Source organism: Melospiza georgiana, chromosome 4 (genome assembly GCF_028018845.1).
Source record: "Melospiza georgiana isolate bMelGeo1 chromosome 4, bMelGeo1.pri, whole genome shotgun sequence".
Taxonomy (NCBI): domain Eukaryota; kingdom Metazoa; phylum Chordata; class Aves; order Passeriformes; family Passerellidae; genus Melospiza; species Melospiza georgiana.
The window spans coordinates 50,829,326-50,837,545 of record NC_080433.1 but is presented as its reverse complement, the minus strand read 5'-3'; positions in this window follow the sequence as shown (position 1 = coordinate 50,837,545).

Here is an 8,220-nt window from a genome sequence, read left to right as displayed (position 1 = left end):
AGAGGCGCAAGGTTTGGAGCCAGAGGTCCTATCTTGATTTAAACATAGCTGGAAAAGTGAACAAATTTTTGGGCCTAGGTTGGTTGAATGGACTTTGAGTATGAAAGCTCCCTGTGTTTTCCATTTCATCAGTTGATGTAATGAGGGAAACAGGCTTTTCCTCTAAGGCATATGACCAAGAATAGGTGTTCTGAATGTATTAAGGCAGTTCTCATCAGAAGTTTAGCACCAGGTTTTCCTGTGCCATTTGCTAGGATAAGGGAGCAGAGCTGCCAGGGGAGCTGGGGCAGGCAGCTGTGCTCTGCTTGAGCCTGTTTGCTTTGCACACTTGACAGGGCTGTGGCTATGGACAGCCTCCTTGGTGCTCTGTTGCTCATGTGGCTGTTTCATGTAACAATAGGGGAGAGAAAAACATTTCTTTAAACAAAGGAAAATAAGACTGCAAACCATAAAGAAAACAGCAGGGAGATTCAGGGATAAATGTACTAACAAATCAGCAACAGCTGTGAAAATTACTTCTGATGCATTTTTTTGAACCTGATTAAATAAATAATAATCAAGAATAGAGGTAATTTCCTTTTCAAATACTACAAATATTCATGTCTATCTCTGATTCCCACTGAGTGTAAGCAGTGTGGCACAATTCTCTCTGCAGTCACATCATGGTAGTTGGGTGGATCTTTCCTCAGTGCATGGGGGGATGGAGTCATCAGGGTTGATGGTGCTCAGCAGGGCCCCTGTCCCAGAACCTGATGCCTCAAAGATGCCAGGCAAGGTGTGCAGGCAGCTGGAACTGGAAGAAACCATTCACATGCCTGTAGGCAATTTTTTTTTTCTGCAGAGAAGAGCCAGCTAACACCGTTTCTTAACACAAGTTTTTTTGACTCTGCCAGTTCTTTTTGCCTATCCCTAACTAGAGAAGCACTGCTTAATTTTCATCAGAAAAGTCTTCTTTCAGCAGAGCACAAATGTCAGTGTCCAATCTTCCTACTGAAGGGAGGCACATGCTAACTCAAGACCCTTTCTGTTTTGTCTTCATCTTGGCTGGTTTCACTATTTGTAAAGAAAACTTTGTATTTGCTAGTATTGCTTGAGGTCGTGCAAGAGTTCAAAGAAAAAAAAACAAAACATTTTCTTTTTGTTTTCTGACAAAGAACAGGATTAAATTCTCGATTAGAATGTTGGAAACAGCGAACAAAAGAAAGCATAACATTGTGATGTCCACCCTTGCCTCTGGTAGCTGGACCTAGCTTTGTCTCTCACTGATGTGTGACACATCTTTGCCACAGAGCCATGCAGTCAGAGTAGCTCCACTTACATTCAAAAAAAGGGACTATTGTACTCTTGGTTACTTTTCCACCAGAAGCTACTAAATAAAGCTCTTCTTTGTTAATTTTGGGATCATACTGCAAGCTCTGTTAGACACCTCAGGGCCTATGGAGCACCCTGAAGCTCACCAGGGAGTGTTTGCCCAGCCCAGCCCCCTGTTTACTCTCTCTCTGAAGAAGCCAGATTAACTGCAGTTAAAATTATGATATTTGGTAGATGTTATATTTTTCTTTTCTAGCCTTCTGGCTATCTTATGTCTTATAGAGAAAATTTCTGCAGTAATACTTGCCATTGCTGACAGGAGAAATGTCCAGGCACAGCACTTCCGAGGACTGAGGCCATATTCCCTGAACAGAGGAAACAGGAACAATCTTCTGTAGCTATAAGTGTGTGTTTCCAGAGTCTTCTAGAGTTTGAAGGGTGTTTCCAGAGCAGAGGTTTTTGGCAGAGCCTAGAGCTGGCAGTGGTGGCAGTGCTGTTAAGAAAGGCTCAATGAGCCTTTGCTCCCCAGGCACAGCCTACCACAACAGGTTCTATTTTCTGAAGACTATAATGCTCTTTAGGGCACAAAACATCTCAGCCCATTGCTTAGAGCCCTAGTTTGAGCCAAAGGGTAATTTGAGATGGCTTGGTTGTGTGAATTGGAGGTGCTGGCCCAGAGCTTGGTACTTGCATCCCCCAAACATGGGGATCACTGCTGGGGAAGTCCAGCATGTTCTGCTGCCTGCCTCTGCCCCAACTTTTGCCCCCCATGCAGCTGGTAGTCAGCCTCCAGGATTTGAGCTTGGGCAACAAAGGTCAGGACTGTGGTGCTGCCCTTGAGGCTGCTTACATTGCTGTGTCTGGAGCCTAGATTGACAAAAAGGCTATACAGCATGACATGAGATTCAGTGAACATGCTGGAGATGTTTTTTACCAAAATAATAAACACTTTTTTTCCTGTATTTGGGCCTTGCTTTCATGGAGCATGAGGTCGTGTTAAATGTTTCATTAACATTTTCCTGTTTTGTAGTAATTGCTCTCTGACTCATGCTACTTTCCTCTTGACACAAGAGCCTTTATCTGTCTGTGTTTGCTTCTTGCTCTAATACTATCTTCTGAAGTTGAAGGAGATTTTTTTGTAGTTCTGTGTAAAGTTTTCACTCTGTGTTCATTGTCATTGGCACTGACACAGTGTGGAGGGCAAACCAAAGATTATTTTGCAATTTTGTTGTGGCTGTGTGATCTACACTAATACACTACAAGTAAAAGTAATCCTGGTGATGAAAAACCTGCTGCATTCAAAGCACCTGACCCTACATACCCATGTATACAAAGGTCCAAACCCTACCTTAAAATGGTTAGGAAGCTTTTTGCAGGGATATTTTCAGAATTATTTGCCTCTTGCTATGTTTTACCCTTTTAAGTAGCCATTAAAGATTACGGTTTTCTTCTCAGTTTTTTAAAGTGTAAGGCCAAGGGGGACCTTGATATCTCCTGCACCTCAAACAACCTGAATTCTCACTCAGATCCTGTAAATTCAAGGTGCTGTGTAATTTCAGCTGGACAGAAACATTTGAATTTTTCAAAATAGAAAAGTTTGGGAAAGGAATGCTTGTTTAAGCCGGGGTAAGATAATAGGAGGCACAAAAGAAAGCTACAGCTACTTGAAGGGTATTTACAAAGATTACAGAGGCAGACTCTTCTCAGTTGGGCCAGGAAGCCCAGAGATGGGGCAGAAGCCCCCAGAATGTGAGAGGTTCAGATTGGCCATGAGGAGAATGGTAGTGCACATTTGGGACAGGTTGGTGAGGGAACAGAGGCTGCAGAGCCACTGTCCTTGAAGGTTTTGAGGCTTTACAAGGCAAAGTTGTGTCTGAGATCACCTGGTGTTGGTGTCAGCTGCTCCTTGTGGAGGAGGCTGGAGCAGCTGCTCTCCACAAGTCTCTTAAAATCAGTGTTTTGATGAGTCTGGGAAACTGCTTAGTGCCACAGACATGGACACAAAGATATTAAAGATGCTCTCAAAAATACTGATGGCAGGAACACAATCAGGTGAGACATGGCCAGACATTACGCAAACAACACTCCATGTGCCAGAAACAAGTTATAAAAAGGACTTACTGATGAATTCAATAGTTCACTGAGTTCTTGAAGAGATTTGCTGAAGAAAGTGGGCAGGTTTTGGCTTAAGGGTCTTTTTGTCCTCACACATATATATGTAAATACATAACTACCCACAAAAGAACTCAAAGTGCTCTTTAAAAATATTAATATTCACAAATTTTGCAAAACAAAACTGAGGATAGTTGGTAAATGTATTAAGTTCTGTGTAGCAGAATAATTGGCATGTTCTGAAAAAGATTGCAACATCCTGTATTCCCTTTCCAAAAACAAAATTTCTTCTTATCCCCAAGGTTATTTCAGTCTCTCTGGCAATAATGATCTTGACAGGGCAAGAATGAAAAGCTGCATTTGCAATTGGCTACAGTGAACTAAGAGGAAGAGCTAAAGAATATTAAATAACACTCAGGTGATTAATTTTATGAAATAGGATTCCTAAGAACAAACACAAATTTCAGTCATGACTATAATTTACTATATATTAACTGCTTTTCTACTGTACTTTTTGACTTAGCGTGCTTATAATAAGTATGACTACAGACAGCACAGGATTTTCCCTTTGTGACATTACTACCTCTTCCTGTTGAAATGATTCCTGCCACTGCAGAGTGTATTTATTGCTGCCCAATATTTTTTAAGTACAAAGGAAAACTGGAGGTTCATAACACCTAACAAAAGGCAATTCACTGCAATGACTGAGAATGGAAGCAATTTACCTCAGTGTCTGTATAATCTCAATAGAGGGAGAGGGGAATGTCTCTGAAAATTATTCAAACCTCCTAGAAGGGGCTTATGGTCACTAGCTAGCTTCTTTAATGCACTTCAGATTGCTGCTTAAAGGCTTGCAGTATGAGTCTAGGCTTTGGGAAGGGTATGAGGTATTACTCATAATATTTCAAAGAAGAACTTGCCACACAATTTTTTAGTCTGCTTTTTATTTTAATGATGTCAGGAACAGAGGAAAAACATCCTCTAGATTTTTACCCCATGCCTTCTGTTGTTCTACATCTTCACCTAAAAAAATTACTTCAGTGGTTTACCCCCTCCATTACTTTCAGAATACATCAGGGAATATCTTGCACTGTCAGGGCAATTATTCCTGGCTTCAAGCATTGCCTGAGCAAAGGCAGGGACTACCTGAATATTTTTGACCACGACCCTGTGTCTATTCTATTGTTTGCTCCAAAAATGTCCATGTGTGCTAGAAAAAGCATATTGTCCATGCTCTACATGGAAGGAAGCTGAGCAAACAAAGTTGCATGGCAAAAGAATGATGAATTCAATAAAGCAGTAAATTGGTGCTGCTGCCTATTAGAGAGTATAAAACTATGATTCTATGGTTTTAAAAATATAATAGCTGAGTAATATTGAGCTATTATATCCCTTTCTGTACTGATGAGAAGTCTTATTGCAATTTATCCAGTCTCTTTTCACTCTGCCTTTTGCTAAGGGTAGAGAACTGCATTTTCAGCAGGTTACAGAGTGCCTGGGGTTTCTCACAGCTGCTGCCATGTCCTGCCCAAATGTGAGCAAGTGGTTTGGGCTCTCAAATGTACTGGTGTGACATCTATGATTTGGGCAGTGAGAGTTGCTGAGACCCAGGAGCTCTAGGAACATCATATTAGTCTTGGCTTTGGAACCTCTGCTTATTTAAGATCTGGAGAACTTGAAGAGCCAGAAAGAAAAGGAGTTAAACTTGGCTTAATATTTTGATCTTCATCCTTATTTTAGGAGGCTAATTTTTGCAGCAGCTGCAATGACTTGCTAAATACTGAACAATTCCTCAGAACTGTCCCAGCTCAGATCCAACCTGCCAGAACATTTCATCTGGGTGGTTTCTACCTCTGCTGCCATCTCTCATTGAGACCCTTCAGCTGTAAGGAAAGGTTTCCAGCAGGATTACATTCTAGGCTAGCCTGCTTATGGATCCTTCTTCACTGGAGCTCAGCGCCTGTCCCATTGCATGACCAGATGTGTCCACTATAGCTTCTATCTGCAGTTATCTACTGTGAGATAAGCACACTGCCAGTCCCACAGCTCACTGTTCATTATTGAATAGGGAACACATGGAACATATACATTCATTTTTGTTCCTGTTTAGTGAGCCAGAGGAGCCTATATTTGCTTAGTGGTGTACAGTTCTCAAAGGCCTCTGTATGTGCCAGAATGATGTGCTGGGGTGGAAGGCCTGGCCATCATGACTCCTGACCCCACGGTCACAGAGGGAAGGCCTGGAAGATTTCTCATGAAACCATCTGGATTGTATTAGCTGGAGCACAGCCAGCAGGTCAAAGAGGTGGAAGAGATTATTCTCCTCCATCAGGCAATTTTGAGTTTCGCTCCCCTAGGAAGGAGTACAACAAGATGGCGGTGGAGTGCAAGGCATACAAGGTAAGGTTGAAGGAGTTAGCCAGCAGAAAAAAGGATAAGTAGGGATATTACTGCTGTCTACAGCAACCTAATGGGAATACGAGAAGAGAGAGACAGGTTCTTCTTGGAAGCAGAGAGGTACAAGTTTTATAAAACATATACAGAAAGCTACTGATAACTAAGTTTCACCAGTAGAACTAGAGTTCTATTTATAAAAGTAACAAGATGTTAATGCAAACTAGATGCATTTAAAACCAGCCTGAGAAAACCATCAGATTCTTCTTTCATTAGTAGACGTTGCGGGAGACCAGTATTGCTATTTGTGCTGTCTAAACAATGTATAATTCTTTGCACCACTTAGCAACATTTCTCAGACCCTGAAAACAGAGTAGGCTCCTTGGAAGCTGTCAAAATGAGATATGACTCTTAAAAAGGTTTATCTTCACACAAGGGTAAGAGCATGCCATTGGAGACATATGGGTGTTGTCACCTTACAACAATTCCCCATTTATTAAAATCAATGACAGAGAGGTGAAGCCAATGCATTTCTGGCCCAGCAGAGTCTGAGCCCATTACACTCTTCTGGCAGTGAGAGCAATATGCTGCACTCCCAGAGCACTCCCCAGGGGTCCTGCAGTTCCTCCAAGGAAAAAACTTAATTCTTGGTTCTGCTGCAGACTTTTCCTCCTTATTGAACACACCTCTAAGGCAACATTCATGGAGAGCTTAGGCACCAGAGTGGCAGCCAGTGCTCACACTCCAGTGTGCTAGGCACTGACATTTCCCCAGGGAGAGTCTCATCTGGCATGGCCACTAGCTGGGCAGGGCTAAGCAGCTCAGTACCTGGGCAACTCAGGCTCTGTAAAGTCAAAGCTTTTTCACTGTTCAATCTATCCAATCTGTTCAAAAGACATCAAGCACACACCTACTGGTGTGGGATGTGACAGCCTGACAAAGTTTCAGTTCTGCTCTTTTGCACTAAGGGTTCCATGGGCTGGACTTTGAGCATGGGCAGTGCTGGTGCATGTCTTCCAACACATACCTTTCACATAAACTCACGACAGCTCAGGATCAGGTGCTGCAACGTCCTTGGTGAATTTAATCCACTCTGCTCCACAGCCCTCAGACTGCAAAACTGGGAATGTAGTACATCTCTGTTTCATTTGGACATCATACGGATAAGTACATTCAAGGCTGAGCAGCAAAGGAGCATGCAAAGTCCTCAGGAAAACTGTCTGCAGTTTATCAGCTATTTAGTGATGTAAAAAAGCCACATGAAACAAAAGACAATTCAAAAAAGATTAAAAACATACTTTATGTGACACATTCTTGTTCCTATAATTTTTTTCTTTTGAAACTTCATAGCTAGAAAAACTTTGTCTCTATCAGTTCCACATATTTCTTTTGATAGTATACCACACCCCATGGTAGTGACTTTCTATAATGCTTTATAGTTTGTAAAAAAAAATTAAATCACCAGATGACTTATAACTGTGATTCATGTTATTGTTATTGCTCATTATTATCATTTGTCATATGAGACAATGCCTGGCTATGCACTTTTCCTCTTTTGTAGGAGAAATCTGGCTCAGCTCTGAAGGCTCCAAATTCTGTTTATTATACTAGCTGAAACATGTTTATTACGCTGTCATGTTTTTATATCCCTCCTGCTACCTTGTGCAAAACATACTTTTGCACTGACCAAATTGTGAAAATTCTGCAAGGCTTTGCTCTCTCTGATGGAGCCACTGATCCACCGAGTTTAGCAGCCCCATGTGGTGGCAGCCTGTATCTGACCCGGCAGTGCCCTCTCCCTCTCAGCACCACACCTAATCCTCAGAGGCCTTTCATGGGACGTGCCTTCATGACTTCCAATCCTAAGATTTCCCAAGTTTTAAGCTCTATTCATTCCTCAAAAAAGTGAATTAGAAAAAGTACTGCTTGCCTGTATGCTGTTATGGTATAATAGTGTTTGACTGAGAGGTAAAGCCACAGGAGACATATATGTAATACTAAAAATAACAGTGATAAAGCAACAGTAATGACAGCCCTATTTTCATGTTGCAGCTGCAGTGAGTTTCTGCATAATTTTGACCAAGAGGATTTTAAGGCATTTTGGCCAAAGGCTTTTGCACCCCAGAGCTACACTGACTCCACAACTTGACGGCAGGAAGTCTGTCGAGGGACATTCTGAACACAAATAACAGTCAAGGAAAGTCATCTTATGAGAACTCAGTCACTGCTGCTCCCTCCTTGATTTTGTACCACTTCTGAAAGACTAACTAGCTCTACCTTTGGACATCTAGAAATGTTTGGATGTTTCCTCCTGTTTTCTGCCATTGGTTCTAACAAGTTACATTACCTCCCCCTCAAAAACTTACGTCATTGGGTTTGCTGTGACTCAATAACCAGAGGGAT